Raw genomic sequence first — 18,502 nt, 5'->3', positions numbered from 1 at the left:
ATAACAAATCCTTACTAAAAACTGAATAGGGCTAACTTAACTGAGACACTTGAATTAGCTGACTAATAATCCCACAGCTGGGCCTCACCAACAGAGTCCATAGCAGGGTCAGGTGGTCTTGCCGTGTTCAAATCAAAGTAATGATCCAGCAGCATCCACAGCAAGAAGAGCCACCCCCATGGCTGGAAACAGTCACATCTTAAGGCAAATCCAGCCAATCAGGGAAATACACCACTTAACAATTACTACCCTGAGAAACTTGCGGGAGGAGATAAGGCATGTTAACACACAAGTTCTGCCAAATTCACACAGGTGCAGGCAATTTGTCTGCTGAAACCCCTCGCAAGCCTGTAAAGCTGACTTTACTCACAAGACAGCTCTTAAAGCTTACTCGTGTCGTTGGCAATATATTTTCTCAGGCTTAAGTTCCTTTCCTGACATGGGGGCTGTCAGTTTGACAGACCTTGCACCAGGTTCAGCCCATGGGCTGAAGCTGGTGCAAGGTCTGTCAAACTGACAGCCTCCGTTCTCTTTACACCCTGGGTGGCAGGAAAATGGGGTCTGTCAGTTTGACAGACCCCGCACCAGGTTCAGCCACGTTCAGCCCATGGGCTGAAGCTGGCACGGGGTGAATGAAGCTCTCAGCCTGTCAGGATGTCAGTTCTCTAGCCAGAGCAACGCCATGTTAACTCTTGTTATAATCAGTAGTTTTCCAGTTTTCCTCCCTCTAGGCCCAGATGTCGTCCAGGCCGTGCATACTCATGGGAGCGAAGAGCCTTATCTATCCAGCCCAGCCAACGACCTTGATGTCCTCGTCTTCTCAGGCCTTCGCAGACAGGACTAAGGGGGGAGGCTGGGAATGAGTGTTTGAAGTATTGTAACTTTCGTTTTACATGCCATTCTCAACAAAGCTTTCGTTCAGTCAGGGGCCTCTCCAGCCCTTGGATTATGGACACCTGTATCCTGAGCATAGTCTTTCAATAAACCTTTTGGAACCAAGATACCTTGTGCTTCTTGCAGAAGGGGTGGGAGACGAACTCGAGATAACTGGGATTCCCTAGTCTGACACAGCCCCTGTTCTCCTTCTGACCTGGGTGGCAGGAGAATGGGGGCTGTCAGTTTTGCAGACCCTGCACTGGGTTCAGCCAATGGGCTGGGGTGAAGCCAGCTTGGGGTGTGTGATAATAAAATTCTACGAACCACGAACCTAATTCTTGAACTGGGAAAGGGTCGTGAAGTTCCTGGTTCCTGGTTTGTGGAAATGCGACGAACCACAAATCCCGTGGTTCAGGGTTTTTTTAGTTCATGCCCATGTCTAGACACCTCCCACACCCCGTACACTGACGTCACTTTCAGTGTAACTCAGTATCGTACGACAGTATTGTACAAGGTCCAGTTCTTTAAGAATTGGCCCCAAATGAATTGCCCTATTCATGCCCAATTGGCCCCAAAGAATTGGCCCCAAATGCTATGTTTGGCGCTGATTCTTGAAGAACTGGGCCTGTCGCTTCTGGTATAACTGGAAGTGATATCACCACATAGGGGGTGTGAGCATGTGCACACTAATGCTCAAGTGTGAGAACCAAGGAATGAAAGTACCCACAGCCCCACATCTTCCCAACCTCCCAAGAGTTGCCAAGGGGACCTGGCCACCCTACTTCTTCCTCATTATATGCACACAACAACCCTGAGAAGTTGCCTAGGCAGAGGTCACGCAGAAAGCTGTGTATCAGCAGCCCCCATCTCCCTGTTGCCTCCTTTTGCTGTCTCCCTTATGTCAAAAGTTAGATTGTAAGCTATTTTCAGTAAAAGTTCCTGCACATTGTAGGGACTATGCAAATAATAAAAGTAGTATAATAATAAAAGTAATAATTCAGGGCCTTGGGAATCTCTACTTTCATTAAAACAGACATATTTTGTAGCCCTTAAAGGGATCTTCCTTAATTAATTTTTTTAATATAAACTTAAATAAAAGGCTCATTCATGTCCGTTGCTTGGTTTTTGAAATGAATGAGAGACCCAAAGAATGAATTTATTCACGTCTGCATATCTGGCAGTCTGGTTTAGAGAGGTCAAACAGGTTTTGGGTTCAGGATCAAACAGATGAGACACAGAAATCCATGATCAACTCTCCCAATTGTGTGCTCCACAAATGCTAAAAGTAAACCACTATTTAAGCAATCACACTTTTACTTTTTACTGAGACAGCTGTGCCTCAGCTGTTAAACTCAGGCTAGCATTGTTGAGACAAACTCTCTTAATTCCTCTTTAACCCACTTTCTGCCTGAAATCCAGTAATCCGTTTTTCCCTTCTTTAAGAATTTGGAGTTTGTTTGGAATCAATTCTGTCTTGATCAAAAGCAAAATCAAAAGAGAGGAGGGGCAGGAAGGGAATTTCAGTGAAATTTCAGAAGTTCACTCTGCAGATGCTCAGAGACAGGACGTGTCTTCTCAAACCTTCCTACTGTCCTTCTAGAGCACGACCCTTTGGTGCGTATGTGCGTTATGTGCTCTCAAGTCGCCTCCAACTTATGGTGGCCCTATGAATGAAAGACCTCCAAAACGTCCTATTATTAACAAGAGTTGCTCAGATCTTGCAAACAGAGTATTGGGGGGGGGGGTGAGAATCACGGCAATGCCATGATGTCATTTCTGGTTACATGGCCTGAGGTGAAGTAATGGCATTGCGTGATGCGTGATGCCTTACCCTACCCCAAAAGCTCCCAGAGGTTGCCAACTGGGCCTAGCTGGCAATCTTAACACCAACTTTGCTGCCCCCAAACTTCTCCTGTATCCCTGCAAAGGCTGGGACATTGTGAGAAATGCCCTATTCATGCCCAACAGGCACCAGTAATTGAGCAGCCCATCAATAAATTGACTCTTTGATAGCAACTAGTGATCAGAATGTGACCCAAACTGGTGGTTGCTCAAGTATCAAATTGTGTGGCAGCATTCTGATTGTGGATCTCTATTGTGTACTGAGCCTGGAGCTCAGAATGATTTCAGCCCCGAGTGATTCAGCTCAAACAACGTGCTTCATTGCCAACCAGAAGAGACAGACATTCAGAAGAACAGAACCCCTCAATATATACATACAAACCCCGCCCCTATCAACCAATAATAACGAACCTTCCAGGATACCATCATTTGCATGAACTATATACAAAATATCGTATTTCTAAGGATGCGACTGGCCTTTATTGAGAGCAGCCCATGGGCTGCTTGCCAATTGCAACCTCCGATGAGAATCAGAGTCAGGGACGCCTAACTTTTATTCAAGCTAGGGCCAGTACATAACGCCCCTCCTCCCTAAGCTTGGGACAACCCATTGCAGACAAAGTCCCGTAAGTGACCTGGGAGGTTCCGAGTCCTTTGAGACCTCCAGAACTCCCGGGGAGTTTCAGGCTCACTGGCTGGCAGCCGACCGTCTGTTGCGGGCTCCCTTCTTTCAGCAACAGGCTCTCTCGTTGCTTCCAGCAGCTTCGGCTCTGCCCTCTCGAGAGGGTGCAGAGGGGAGCGACGAGGATGATCAGGGGTCTGGAGACTGAGCCCTACGAGGAAAGGCTGAGGGCCTTGGGGATGTTTAGTTTGGAGATGAGGAGGTTGAGGGGGGACATGATTGCTCTCTTTAAGTATTTGAAAGGCTGTCATTTGGAGGAGGGCAAGGAGCTGTTCCAGTTGGCAGCAGAGGACAGGACTCGAAGCAACGGGCTTAAATTACATGCAGAAAGGTACCAGCTGGACATTAGGAAAAACTTTTTCACGGTCAGAGTAGTTCAAAAGTGGAATGAGCTGCCTAGGGAGGTGGTGAGCTCCCCCTCACTGGCAGTTTTCAAGAAGAGGCTGGATGAATACTCGTCAGAGATGCTTTAGGCCGATCCTGCACTGGGCAGGGGGTTGGACTAGATGGTCTGCATGGCCCCTTCCAACTCTGTGATTCTATGATTCTATGATTCTCTGTAGGCGGCAGGTTAGGATGGGTCCTTCCCGGGGTGACCCCTCAACTCTCGGTTGCCATGGCTGGAACAATCCCATTGTCCACAGCAGCCGCAGGGGCAAGTCCCATACTTGGCTCCTGTTCTTGCTCCGGCCATCGCCATCGAAGCTGGTCTACGTGCCGGCGGTAGACCTTGCCAGTGGAGTCGGCCACTTTGTAAGACAGCGGCCCTGTGGGACAGGGGATGGTCACTGGGAACCACACAGGCCTGCTTCCGTAGTTCTGTGCATACACAAGGTCACCTTCCTGGAACCTCCAAGATGCCTCAGAGGCCCCGGAGTCAGGGACGCCTAACTTTTATTCAAGCTAGGGCCAGTACATACCAATCCCTCTCTGTCTCTCTCTCTCCCCAGAGAAGTTTGTTGGCACCTGTTACCAGAACTGCTCTTTATTATAATGGGGAATTAGCTGTAGCAGTCTGTAACTATTAATATTAAGCGAGGATCATAACCTATGTTTACGGAGGTCCCGATCCCAGACACTCTAGTGAAAAAGAGGCAGACAAGGAGTAAGGTCCAAACACGTGTATTGAGTGTAGCGTAAGCCTAGCTTGCACAATCATACAAAGAACATACAAGGTCTAAGAAACATAGAGTAAGAAATACAGAGACGTTCGCATTAGCTGGTTCCCAACGATGATAGGGGGAATACTCACTTATCCTGGAGCGAAGCAGAGACGCAGCAGCGAGGGTGGCCCAATGCCAGCACTGGGACCACAGACGGACAGCAAGGAGGTCTGGATAGGGAATGGCCGAGGCACCGAGTGGTCTGAGAGACCAGCTTAAATACCCCAAAACGTACCCTGGGGCTGGTGCTGTACTTGGTGGTTCTCACAGATTAAAACAAAGGGTCTAATGGGCTGCTGAATGGCGTGGATGGGCCACTTTGGTAATCAGATTGTGATAAGTGACACCTCAGGAAGAGGGGACAAAAGAGGGAGGGGGAAATCCAGGTGGGCTGAAAGGATGTTCCAGCGGACAGGGCTTGTCCTGATGTCATCAGCTTCTGGAATGCGGAGGTTTCTTTGAGATGCATTCTCTAAGTGCTTGGGATGGTCAGCACTTAGTTCTTCTCCGGGGCGGCTCCTAAGATATGCAGAGCGGGGCGAGGGGCTCTCGCTGCGGACGTGGTGTGCCCGCTTCGCCGAAATGGCTTCTCAAAGCAGTCTTCTTCCCAGGGTCTTCTGGGTGCCTGAGAACATGGATGCCGGCTGGGCATAGCTGGGGCTGGATAGCAGGCTGCCCGGTAGCGAGGGCAAGCTCGGGGACCGGCTCGCGGGAGGCTCCAGACGGGAACTGACCAGGGAGCGCCTAGCCAGGCTCGCTGGAGGTTTCCTCGGCAGGCGCCCGGCTGCTAGCAGCGGCTTGGGCCCATATGAGGCAGGCTTCCATGGAGGCAGGGGGAACAACACTTTAAAACACAGTCCAAAGCAGGGAACAGGCACGGTCCATGGCAGATGGCAATGCAGGCACGGGGAACACAGTCCAAACACACACTGGGAATTCCAGATACAGGTCAGGGCAGGGCTGCCCAGAAAGAGAGTCCTTTGTGCAGTTACCCAAACATGGAGTCAGTAAACTACACAGTCTATTGCAGCAGCAAGGTAATTGACACGCAGACAGGAAACTGACACGTGTATCAGAACACACACGTGCAAAGCAATCTTTGTGCAGCAGTGAAACAGCAACGCAGGAAACTTTAACACAGTTCATAGCAGGCTTCAAAGCAGGGGAGGGGGCCTACTTGGCAACAATTCCCCCCCTCGGAGACCCCGGGACGTCAGGCGCGCGGGTCTCCGAACTTGACTTCAAAGGCGAGGTGGTCGGCAATGTCCGGTGGTCGAGCTTCGAGCGAAGAAGGAGTGGGAAGGGAAGGGGGAGGAGGCGTCACTCAAAAATTTAGTTTGGAGAACCACCTAACCGAATGAGTGCAATTTAGATCAGCCAATGGGCTGCAGGTCTCTGGGTTCACACCAGGGGGTGTGCTAAGTGCAACCGTCAGAATAAATAGCAATAATTTATAGCAATAGTAATTCATAGTAATAGGCAGCAATGATCAATTCATGCATATAAACAACAACAATTCATGTTTGGGTACATTGATCAATTCATGGCGAGAGGTAATTTATACGGAATTCATGGTGGGTTAAAAGCGTTAAAAACCAGGAGCAATTCATACACATGGATCAATTCATAGATAACTAAAATCATAAATACATAGGATTAAAAGCAGGGACAACTAAAAGCAATTCATACAGGGTAAAGTGAAATGTGCAAGCATGGCATAATTCATCAAGGGTAGAGTAATTCATACATGGCTAAAATCATAAATACATATATGTGATTAAAAGCAATAGTTCATGAAGTCAAAAGCAGCAAGAATAAAAGCAAGTGCGTGGAAACAATTCATGAGGGGTAGGCGGCGGAAGGGCTCATGGGGGCAGAAAAATACACTCTGCAATTAAAAACCAAATCAATAGTCAGATTAAGACCAAATTCATAAAGTCTAAAACCAATGTTTAAATACCCAATAAAAAGAGACCGTTCAGGAGGGGTCTCAGTTAAAACCAAATTCATAAAACAATAAATAGGCTAGAATTACCTCGGCGGAGGGAGTCAGGTTAAAAAGGCAATTCAAAAGGTTAAAATCAAATTCATGGGATAAAGTTAATGGGCGCACTTGCAATAGATAGAGAGAGGGACTAGTTCGGGGCTAAATTCATGGGAGTTAAAATTCATAAGAAGCAATGCAAAGAAATTCATAAAACAATAGGGCACAAAGATCACAGACGGCTCAGTCCGCAGTACAGCTGCTAGACTGGGTTGCATATTTACAGGAACAAGCAAACTTAGTCCATGTGTTCCAAAACACACTTCCACCCCCCCTTGCTGTCTGCGACAATCCGCAGAGCAGGGTCGGTGAGCGGCGAGAAGGGCTTCAGGCACACAGTTCTAGTCCTCATGGAGGTGGCGCTGCTGGCGGTCGTTTGGAGACGGGCCGTGGGCTGGGAGGCAGAGAAATATGTCCCCCCCTAGTCCACAAGAGGGCCTCGGAGCGGTGTCCGGCAGCAAAGCGTCCATGGGGCTGGTTCAGGATCCATACACATAATAAAATATTGTCATAGTTCATGACAACGCAAGCAAATAAACAAGGGTTAAAGGAGGGCGCCAAGAATATCCCTTAAGGCAGAAGAAGGTCGGGGTTATAGTGATCCAAGCGGTGAGACAGCTGGAGTTGCTGGAGCTGTCGGCGGCTCCAACAGCCCAAATAAAGTAATGAGGCACATAATAAAACTTGAAAGGCCAAAATCACAACGATCGGGTGCAAAGCCAAATTGTAAATTCCAGTGGCAGTGGGGCTCCAGCCAAAGAGGGTTTCCCACCACGAGTGCTCACCGGTGGTCTTAATCCGCTGGGCAAGATCCAAAATCTCCTTCCCGTTGTGGGACACAACCAAAGCAGTAGTATCCCCGTCCCTCTGGATGCTCTGGAGGGTGCGGTGGAGCTGGGGGTGGGTCAGGAGCTCGTGGATCAGCTCCAGACCGATGCCGAGGGAGATGGGCTTCACATGTCGATAGATGGAGGGTGCCACCAGGATCTCTTCTTGGGTCCAGACCGGTACCGTGTAGGTGAAGTCGCAGGCTGCCACCGAAGACAGGTTGCAAAAGCAGCGGTTGACTCCCGGGATCACGGGCTTGAGCTGGAACGAGTTCAGGACCACAAAGTCGCAGGCCGTTCGCACGCAGGCACATCCTTTCCCAATGTAGACCACAGCGGAGCTGTTCTCCCGGACGACCTCAAAAGAGCACTCATTGAGGGCGTCGACTTGCGGGGCTACACAGGGGTGATGCGGTGCAAAGGCTTGGTCTTGGCAAATGAAGCCGGTCTGGTCTCGATGCTGGCACCCTTGGAGGCTGACGAGCTGCCATCCGGTCGGGGTGAAGCGGGCCCAATGGTCGGGGTGGCGGGCGTAGAGGACTTCGGTGTCGCTGACTTGGAGTCCCAGAGGCACGACTGGATACACATGGAATGACTCGTGCGCACTGGCCGTTAATAAAAATAGTTTAAGCTCCTGGGTGGTCGGTGAGAATGAGGAATTTACGAGAGACCACCAGGATTCAAGCTCCAGTTCAATGGGTGACAATTTGGGCATAATCAATCTTTTAATTTCCAGGGGCAAATGCCCGTCCGTGGCTTGCCGAATTAGCCCCATGGCCACAGCCTGGTTTAATTGTTGGGCTTGCATACATGCCATGGCTATTGACATGTTGCGTTCCAAAGACTGTGTCCCTTTGAGCAGCAGAGAAAAATCTCCTTCAATTTGACTCTCCCAGTTAACTAAAATGGAGCTGATCTCGTGTTGCCCATTCGAAATGGAATTTAGGGACTGCACCACCGGTTTACCTAAGTCGGAAATGCTAGTCGTGACATGGGCAAACTTATTAGCGAGAGTCTCAATGTTGACCGAATCCATGATTGCTAAGCCTCCGGCTGCAGGAGCAGTCCAGTCGGCAATGCTTCGCCTGGCACGCGAGAGAGAGGGGGAGGGATCGATCCACAGTTGTAGCCATGCATTCCAACCCTTGCTACCGGCCTCCAGATAGGGAGCGCACTGCGGCAGCCTCTGGGTTACATTTAGTTCAGCTAAGTCTATGCGGATCTCTTTTAAAGACATTTGCGGGCGGACTAGAACTCTCTCTCGAATGTCAGTTTTCAAAACATGGGAGCCCACTATATGCGTGCCGCCTTGGCTTAATTGCTCATTGCTAGCAATCAAAGGGTCAATTTGGATGGCGTGGGTCTCCTGGGTCTGGATCAGCAGGGAATAATTGCCTGGTTCGTGAGTCAAATTTACAAAGAGCAGCCCAAGCCGGTGAAATTTCTCTACTAGGGGCTTGGTTTGGCATTCGGGCGTCTGTTGAACCAGTATCCAATCGGGTGGGCCATGTTTGGCTAGGTCTTCCTCTTTTACAATCCAGGTCAGGTTCTCCCAGCGTTCTATAGCAAAGGAGAGAACTGCACCTGCAGGGGGCGTGATAGTGACTGATGCAGACTCAGTGGTAGTAGTGCCTAGTAGGATGGTCATTCTAAAGGGGTCTCCTGCCTTCCATACTGCGGCCGACACTAAAATAACTTCACAGTATGGTCCGAAAGCCTCAGTGACAAATGGCGAGGTTTCGAAGTTGGCAGGGGTGGTATATTTGTCTACCACCGGGACTGCGGTGGGGGCTGGCCTGATACGGGGAAGAAACATACATGGAATCGGAGCAAGTGGTGAAACTGTATCAGTAGGCGAGTAACACACTAATTCTTGGGACATGGTTTTCACTCCCACACATAAAATAACAAGCTCTGGGGGTCGGATCCACTGCTCTTCGCAACTGCGGAAGTTAGTGCGATCCGTAGGGGTGGTCATATTAATCTGCTGCACAACTTTGCAGACCATCATTTCATTCCCTGCCAGGGTATTGATACATCTCCAGTGGGGGTAGGGCATTAATTTGGACGGGCGCCCCTCTATTAGGGTGCCTGCCAGCACGAGCAAACACAGAGTAGCCAGGTGCCTCATCTCCTGGCCTTCTTTTCCTTTCTGTAGTGAAAATATCCTGGGGAAACCTGCGGATATAAGTACAGGTTCCCTGAGTTTGTTGCAGCATAATAAATGAATGAGGTGAAGTAGGGAAAAAGAAAAGGGAGGGCGTTTTTCTGCCAGCACTGTATGTTAAGCGGGGTTCGAACGAGAAGTCCCAGAGCACTAAGCGGGCCTTCCAGCTTGTTGCTCTGGGGAACTCCTGTGCGGGGGCTTCTTCCTAAAGCATGTATATTTCAGGGGGGGACGTCTTTACGTCGGGCTAGGGTCGGCTGTGCGTTAGGCGGGATTATGCAAACTCGCCCCAGGGGTCCCTGGGTGCCTAGGCTATGTGGCCTTCAGGTGCCCCTTGCTCGGTGGCGGGCTACTTTTATTTTGCGGGCTGAGAGCTATCTGTCCGGCTCGGCCTGGCCTTGCCGTTCTAAAATGGAAAAAAACTAAAGAGCGGCTTCCATTAACTATAAGGGTTGCTGCAGACGGGGGCCCTCGCTTTAATTTTCAAAAATGGGCCTTCGTCATATGTTTGCAGGACAACCAATTTTTGGAGGGAGCTCCCTCGGGAGGCCCCATCTTCTAGTTAAGGAAAAAAAAAAAAATGATACACCGGGCAAAAAGGAAAAATACACTGAGCAAAAGAAAAATGCACTGAGCAAAAAGAAAAATACACGGAGCAAGAGGCATACGGGTGTGGGGTACTTTTGGGTTGCCCTCACTTGGAAGGCCTGGCAGGGCTTCATTAAAACTTCAATATGTCTCCCCCCCTTCTTTTCCCTTGTACGGTACGGGCAAGGGAAAAGATTCCGTGGGGCGGGCGGCTGCTGGCGGAAAGGGCCGAAGTGGAGCCGAGGGCGCTCGGCGGCGTTTATCGAAAAGCGGCGGAGGCGGCCGAGATCTGCCGGCGCCACTGTGTCTGGGTTGTTCGGGGGTCATCTTGGCGCGGGGGATCCTGGCTATGTAAATGAGGCACGCTGCCCCTTGAGCGTGGCGAACGCACCCCAATAACACATGCCAGGGGTAACATATTTACAAAATACTGGCGGGTCTTTTACTTTTGCACTAAAGCGTACTAAGTGGTGGCGCCGTATAGCAACTCACCATGACGAATATGAGCATTAGTAAAAGAGGGATGTTGGGCTATCTGGGGGTCCTTTTCCAGGGGAGGCACGGCCCTCAAAGCCAAAGCCGACCATCATGCGAAAGCGTGGGTCTGGCAGGTGAGACCCCGAATCTACGTAGATGCGGGATCTTCACCAGCACGGCGGGTGAAATGTTTTCAAATACAGAGATCACCTTTATTGGTGTGTCTCCAATATTGGAAATGCATTCACTCTTGGGCTAAAACCTCTCCAAACACTTTCACACACAGCAAATCTCTTTTGCCTGTGCAATTTTTTTCCGAACATGCGGCTTACAATCCAATTAAGAATCACTGTCGGTGGTGGTCCTATTTGGCTTTGGTTGCCGTGTCTTCCCCAAGGGTCCCAACTGTGGGGCCCGCCTAAGAGAGTTAAAGAATAGAATTGGAAAAACTTTTAACATTTACACCGATATCTACATATTCTACTATTTCTTTTATTCTAAAGCTACAAAGGTCTGGTCTAAGGGGACACACGGTATCTCTGGCCCAGGGTGGAGGGATATCTGGCGAATCACTGGGCAGAGGGGGGCTGGACTGGTGGAGGTTCCCCCAGGGTCGTACACAGGAGGGGCGGTTTGCAGCGGCTTCCCTTTCCATTCTTTTAACTGAGAGGCATGAAAGTATTTTAGCCACGTTCCTCCTGTCCTTCTCTGGATGGCTACCTGATAGACAGCTGGGGAGACTCTTTTTGTGATAGGGACTGGGCCTTGCCACTTGGCTGCTAGTGAGTGCGCCTTTTGCGAAAACTTCCTGTACAGAACGAGCTGTCCTTCTTCCCACTGCCTGGGGTTCCTGACCCATCCCAATTTGCGGTCCATATCCTTCTGAGCTGTGCCCAACTTCTGGGCCACTTGCATGTGGACGGCGTGTATGGATGAGAGCAGGTCCTGGACCCAAGCATCATTAATCACTACAGGCTGCATGTCGGAAGGGAGCTGCGTATCTAGCCAGAAGGCTTCCGGGAGTTGCATTCTTCGCCCTGTCATTACCATATGGGGTGTGAGCCCGTGAACTGCGGTAGTGCCTCTAATGGCCATTAGGATTATGGGGAGTTTTTCATCCCAGTCTCTCCCGGAGGAGCGAACCATCTTGCGGAGAGCCTCCTTGAGGGTCCGGTTGGTTCTTTCTATGGCGCCTGAAGCTTGAGGGTGGCCGGCTATGTGGAACCGTTGCTGGATGCCTAGCGCCTTGCAAAGCTCCTGGGTGACTTCTCCGATGAAGTGTGAGCCTAAATCAGAGTCCATGACCCTCACAATGCCCCATCGCGAAAAGACATTGTTGAACAATAGTTTGGCTGTGGTGGCTGCATTGTTGCGCTTGCACGGAAACGCTTCGACCCATTTGCTAAAGGGGTCTATGACAGTGAGGCAGTAGCGATTGCCACGAGCAGTGGGGGGAAGGGGGCCGATAAAGTCAATCTGTATGCGAGCCCAGGGTCCATCAATTCTCTGATGCTGGAGGGGAGCTCTAGGTCCGGTGGGGTCTGCATTAACCATAGCGCAGGACAGACAGTTGTCTACCCATTGCGCTACTTCGGTGCGCATGCCAGGCCACCAACCAACCTCTTTTACCCTTTCCAGAGTCAGATCCTTGCCTCGGTGTCCCTGCTCGTGGACAAACTGAATTAAGTCAGCCCTAACTTCCAATGGTACTACCCAATGGCGTTCGCCGGCTGCATCTACTGCCCAAACTATGCCTTCCTCTTCTCTGATCATGAGTCTTCCTGTCTGATCCCTTCCTGCGGTCAGGAGGTCAGTTATTTCTGGGTTAGATAGCTGCAGTTGTGCTAGGTCTAGTGTTCCTGCGGTTCCCTGAGCTTGGCTGCGGGCTTGTGCCCGAGTGGTGACAGGGCGGAGGGGACAATCGGTGGCTAGTTCCGGTGGGGGAGCACTTTCAGTGGCGGCTGCCTTGGCTGCAAGGTCTGCCTGGTCATTCCAATAAGCGGTCTCTGAGTTCGTCTTCTGGTGTCCCTTGACATGGGTCACCTGCGTTGGGCCTGAGCGAGACTGGAGGAGTGCTCCTACTTGCTGCCATAGCTGTAGGTGGGCTACGGGTTTCCCATCGCTAGCTCTCCACCCCTGATTCTGCCATACCGGGAGCCAGACCGTGGCGGCTTTGGCCGTCCAATCCGAGTCTGTGTAAATGGCAAGTGGGCTTTCTGGGGGCTCAAACTCAAGCACCGCCAGAAGCGCTTGCACCTCAGCCGCTTGGCTGGAATGGGGACGGGCTGGACCTTTGAGGGTATGGGCGTCGCTCACTCGCACGGCGCCGTAGCCTGTCCGGGGGGAGCCTCCAACGTGGAAGGAGGAGCCGTCACAGAACCAGCATGTGAAGCCGTTCTGTCGGGCTTCCTCTAGCGGGACTCCCCAAGTGACTGGCCAGACAACCTGCGGTGGCGGGTCCAGGGGGCACTCGTGCTCGGTCCCGGTTACCAATAGGCCATAGGGGGCTGGAGGCTCGGTGGTCTCCTTTTTAAATTCCACTCCGCGGTTGACTAGGGCCAGGGTCCACTGCGCTATGCGAGCGTTTGAAACTTGTCCGTCCTGTATCTTTCCCGACAGGATATATTTGAGGGGCGTGTGAGTGGTTTGCACTATTGTACGTGAACCTCCTATGATAAATTCCCAATGGGTCAGACTCCAAACTAGAGCAAGGCAAGTCTTTTCGCATGGGCTAAACTTAGTTTCTACTGCGGTTAGGTTGCGAGAGGCATAGGCTACTACTCTAGCGGTTCCTGCTTGCTGCTGGGTGAGCGTGGCTCCTATGCTCTTGTCTGATACTGCTAACTGGATAAAGAAGGGCTGGGTAACATCTGGATGGGCTAGGGCCGGGGCTGCGGCTAGACTGCGCTTTAGCTCGGCTAAGGCTGTCTGTTGCTCCGGTCCCCACTCCCAGGGAGTGTTCTTCTTGAGGAGAGCATAAAGGGGGCGAGCTTTGTCTGCAAAGGACTCGATGAAGTCTCGGGAGAAGTTAAAAGTTCCTAGAAGGGCTCTGAGGGAGGGGACATCGGTGGGTGCAGGCAGCTTGGAAATGACCTCCATTCGCTGGGCGTCCGGGGTGCGACCCTCGGGTCCCAGGGTCAGACCCAGGTACTTGACGCTGGTCTGAACCAATTGGGCCTTTTCCCTGCTAGCCTTGAACCCAGTCTCGCGGAGGAGTTCCAGGACTTCCCTGGTGATTTGGCGGGCTAATTCTTCCGTGGGGGCGTGGACTAAAATGTCATCCACGTAGCTCAGTACGTGGGGCCTCGAGGAGGGTTGGAGGCGTTCCCACATCTGAACTACATGAGCATGACAAATGCTGGGGCTGGAGTGGAATCCCTGGGGGGTCCGCTTGAATGCGTATTGCTGGCCGCGGAAAGTGAACGCGAACTTGTACCAGCAAGACTCATGCAACCGGATGGAGTGGAAAGCATTGGCCAGGTCTATGACCGAGTAGAACCGGGACCCAGCGGCAATGGCCGTTAGGATCTCATTATACTTGGCCACAACCGGGGCAACTGGAGGGGTGGTGGCATTCAGGGCACGGAAGTCGACCGTCATTCTCCAGGTCACTCCATCTGCTTTCAGAACTGGCCACAATGGGGCGTTGCAGATGGACTGCATCGGGAGTATGACGTCCCACTCAAGGAGTCCTTCTATAGTCTTGGCTATCCCTGCCTCAGCTTCTGCTGGGTACTTGTACTGTCTTTGGGGAGGGGGGTCCTTTCCTTCAATCAGGACGCAGGCGCCCTTCACTATCCCACACTCGGCCTTGTCTGTCACCCACACTTCGGGAAAGTCCTGAGCCCAGGGGTCTCCTGTGATGGGGGCGAGAGGAAGGGGGGCCTTGAGGGCTGCGCATCGATGGACCGCATTAACAAAGTCTGGGCCTCCCGGGATGCGCCACAGGAGCCCGTTCGCTAAGTCAATGGTCAGTCCCTCGGCACGGAAGAATGGCATGCCCAAAAGTCCATCGTCTTCTCCCCGGTTTGCGCACGCCGAAATCCGGGTGGCCAGGTTCCCAACGGAGAGGGGGATATCCTGCCAGACCGGGGATTCCTGCGTGCCGCCCCCAAAACCGGCGAGCTGCATGGTAGTGGGGGTCTGGGTTCCCTTTGTGACTAAGGTGGGCCGGAGTATATTAAGTGAAGCTCCGGTATCTATGAGGAGGGTGGCAGGCTTCTTCTTTTCCCCGGGAGTCCCGATCCCTGCCTTCACTGTCGGTCTCCCCCATGTGTCCGGCTTTAGTTTAGCAACTATGCCCACGGAGGGAGACTGGGACTCGGGGCAACCCTATTCTGATCCTGCACCCTGATCGGTGGAAGCGGCGCTTCCTCTAAAGGGGTTGTTGGGGCTCGGGCGTTCCCGAACCGCAGCTATCGGGGGATTCGAGAAGGGAGGGTCCGGTGGCAAAGGGGGCGCCGACGGAGGTACTGGGGGCTGCTGCTGGTCTTCCCATTCCATGATCGCCTTCATTAGAACGGACGTGGGCTTTCCGTCGAAGAGCTCCATGTTCGCTCCAATGTTTTTGAGGCGCATCCATAGTTCCCAACGGAGGGAGTCCCTGGACTGGGGCGTGCTGCCGCGGTCCCGGTAGCCCTCGTGGTCGCCCTGCGATGCTCCCCAAGCATTAGACTGATCTGGAGGCGGGTAGACCTGATGGTGGTACGGGTGCGATGCTCGCGAGTGAGAAGGGGCTATGGGTGCATCCTGTAGTCGGGGCTCGTGGGGTCCCGGCTGGGAGGAGGAACTGTAACTCGGGGTAGGCGCAAAGGAAACTCCCGGACGGTAGTCCCTCGGTCCTCTTCCCCGGTTAAAGCTACTGCTCCTTCCCCTCAGGATTCCTCCCCTTGCCTCCGGATACGGGCTGCGTCCCTGTGGTCGGTACTGAGAGTGGGGGCCATGATTGGCATAGGTAACTGCACTAATCGGCTCGCTTTCCTTTCTACGCGAGGCCGGGGACTTCACATGGCGGATGGCGCCGGTCTCTCGCAACAGGCCAGCAATGCTCCTGATGCGGGATTCCAGCTCTCCCCATGTAATGCTCCCGGGCTCGACTCCTGCTAGGGCTAGGCGAGTGGTGCTGTTGAGTCCATCTATGACTGCCCTCCTGAATTCTAAGTCGTCGAAGTCCGGCATGTCGCTCAAATCTAAATCTACCTCGTCTGCTAGTTCGGCTAGGAGCTGTTTCCTGGCTAAATATGCCTCTGGATCCTCTCCGGGTTTTTGAGACTCTGCAATATACAGGGCTTTTAAACTCTTGGTGGGCCACAGGAAGGCGCACAACTCTTTCATGGCACCATACTGACTGCGAGTGGCTAGTCTCCTGTTAGAAATGTATGCATTAAGAGAGGTGACTATTTCGGGGCTGGCACAATGGCGAGCCAGCTGAGCTACATCGGAGCCACTGGCGGAGGGTTGGGACATGGTCACGTGAGCAAACCATTGTATAGCTGAGTCTCGGTTCAGGGGTCCCATTCGATCCGCTATGGCTTGGAGCTCATCGGGCCTCCAATTGCGGGTCTCTTTAACTATTCGGTCTGTCTTCCTGCCATCCTCGTCTGTGGAGACAATTTCTTTGGTAGCTATCGGATGGAGGGGCTGTGGAGCTTCCTCGGGCTGGGGCGAAGGAGGTGACCAGTGGTCGGTACTACCTTCGGGGAGGGCCAAGAGGGCTGCGGGATGCACGGCGGAAATTACGGCCTGCTGCATTCCCAGGTGCTGTTTTAGGGCCTCTAGCTCCCTCTTACAAGCGGAGTGGTCTGCTGCGGCTATCTTTGCAACTTTCTGCTCTGCCATGAACTGGGCAGCATGGGTTAATTTTGCAATCTTCTCCTGTCCTTCAATTACTGCGTGCTCAGCCATATCGGCACGAGCGGCGGCTACTTCAGCCTTGTGCTGGGCGTCCTGGAGGGCAGCGGCTAGTCCCTGCTTTTCCAGCATGAAGTTAACGCGTTCGGAACGCCACTCGGCTGCTTTTTCCTCATGTTCCTTCTTTTCTCTCCTTAACTGCTCTATCTCCTGTTCCTGCTCTTCTTGAGCTATCTGTAGCTTATTAATTAGGGACACGCTGTCCTGTAGGGCGGTGAAAAGTGCCCAAGCTCCGTATCTATCTTTCTTACTGGACCTAGGTTTCTCCTTTTCACAAAAATCTTGGAAGGCGCTTCTGACTATCTGGAGCGGGTCGGGTCCCTTGAAGGAACCGGCTTCCCAAGGGCAATCTCCCTTCTTAACTAGCCACTTCTCCAGGCGGGGCACGGTGGGGGCTGCCCGGTACATTTTTCTTCGTTTTTAGTTTAAGGCTGATCTCGGGGGAGGTTAAAGAGTGGATCAGCGACAACAGGGGTGGGGCGATTAAAGCTGCTCAAGGGTTTTAACAACTTCTTCCTCTCTATGTCCCTTTTGGGAGGTTTATCCTTCCCTCAGGTCCTCAAGGGTTTTTACCAGGGGGGTTTTAAGGTCCTACTTTTAGGGTTAAAGGGTATTTTTAAGGGTTCTACACTCGGTTCTTCTCCACCGGGGGAGAAGGGAAAATTCCTATTCCCGTTTCAAGCTTGCCTACAAGCCACGGGACCAGGAAAAGTTTACTGGCTCAGAAGGTGCTCTCAAGCTCTCTAAGCCCAAGAACCAAAAACGCTCAGTGCTTCCAAGCCTCTGCCTAGAAGCCAAAGCTCAGGGGTCTCCCAAGCCTGTACTCGGAAAACCAAAGCTCAGGGGTCTCCCAAGCCTATGCGCTCAGAAAACCAAAAAGTGTTCCCAAGCCTCTGCCCGGAAACTGCAACTAAGGGGGTCTCCCAAGCCTACGTGCTCAGGCAACCAGAAATGCTCCCAAGCCTCTGCTCAGAAGCTGCAAATGCTCTCAAGCTCTCTGCCCAAGAACTGTACTCAAAGTGTCCCCAGGCCTCGTGCTCCGAGACAAACGGTTAAACTGTCTCCAAGCCTCGACCAAAAGACCAAAAGCACTCAAGGACTGCCTCTGCAAGTCCCCAAGCAAAAGTGCCCAGGAGTAAAGCCACGGTACTCCCAAGCGGAAAAAGCGCTCAAGAGTTCTACCAACTCTCCAGCGAAAGTGTGCCCAAGAGTCCCACTGACTCCCAAGCGGAAAAGCGCCCACGAGTCTGACCTAAAACTCGCAAGCGGAAAAGCGCCCAAGAGTCTACCTTAAAACTCTTAAGCACGGTGCGGCCGGCTGCCGCGGGGCTTCAGGAACCTGGCTTTAGATTCCCAAAGCTAACTGACTGAACAACCAAACGGACTATCGATCCCTTCACGTTTCCTCCGGAGCGGGGATTGAAGCCTAAGTGCTGGCAGGAACGGGGGTTTGGACGGACTTAGGAGAGACGGGGGAGGGCGGAAAAGAGTTTTATATGTGCTGCTTCAGGATATATATATAAATCTATAGAGCCTACTTCTGGGATCCCACCCACATAGACGCGTTTAGGCGGCCCGGAAGGTGGCCAGGAACTTCACCAGTTCAGAGGTCCTCACCCACAGTACACCGGTTATAACGGCTGGAGGGCCTCGCGGTGCACCACAAAAGGCAAGTAGTCCAAAGCTGGCTGAAGGAGGAAATGGGGAAAAGCCAACCCACAAGATAGAAATGCTCGCTAGAGCCACACACACTCACACTTTTAATTCCCTGAGCTAAATTGCGCTCTTTACACTGAGGTCTGGAAAATTTTCCTCTAAGTCAGTTCGCCGAAAACACGCGTGTCGACTCACGTGTATTCACACGAACTGGGTTATGCCCGCATCCTCCACCAGTAAACTGGTACCAGAACTGCTCTTTATTATAAT

Source organism: Eublepharis macularius, chromosome 9, assembly GCF_028583425.1.
Source record: "Eublepharis macularius isolate TG4126 chromosome 9, MPM_Emac_v1.0, whole genome shotgun sequence".
Lineage (NCBI taxonomy): Eukaryota > Metazoa > Chordata > Lepidosauria > Squamata > Eublepharidae > Eublepharis > Eublepharis macularius.
The sequence above is the reverse complement of the archived record's forward strand: the minus strand, read 5'-3'. Positions refer to the sequence as shown.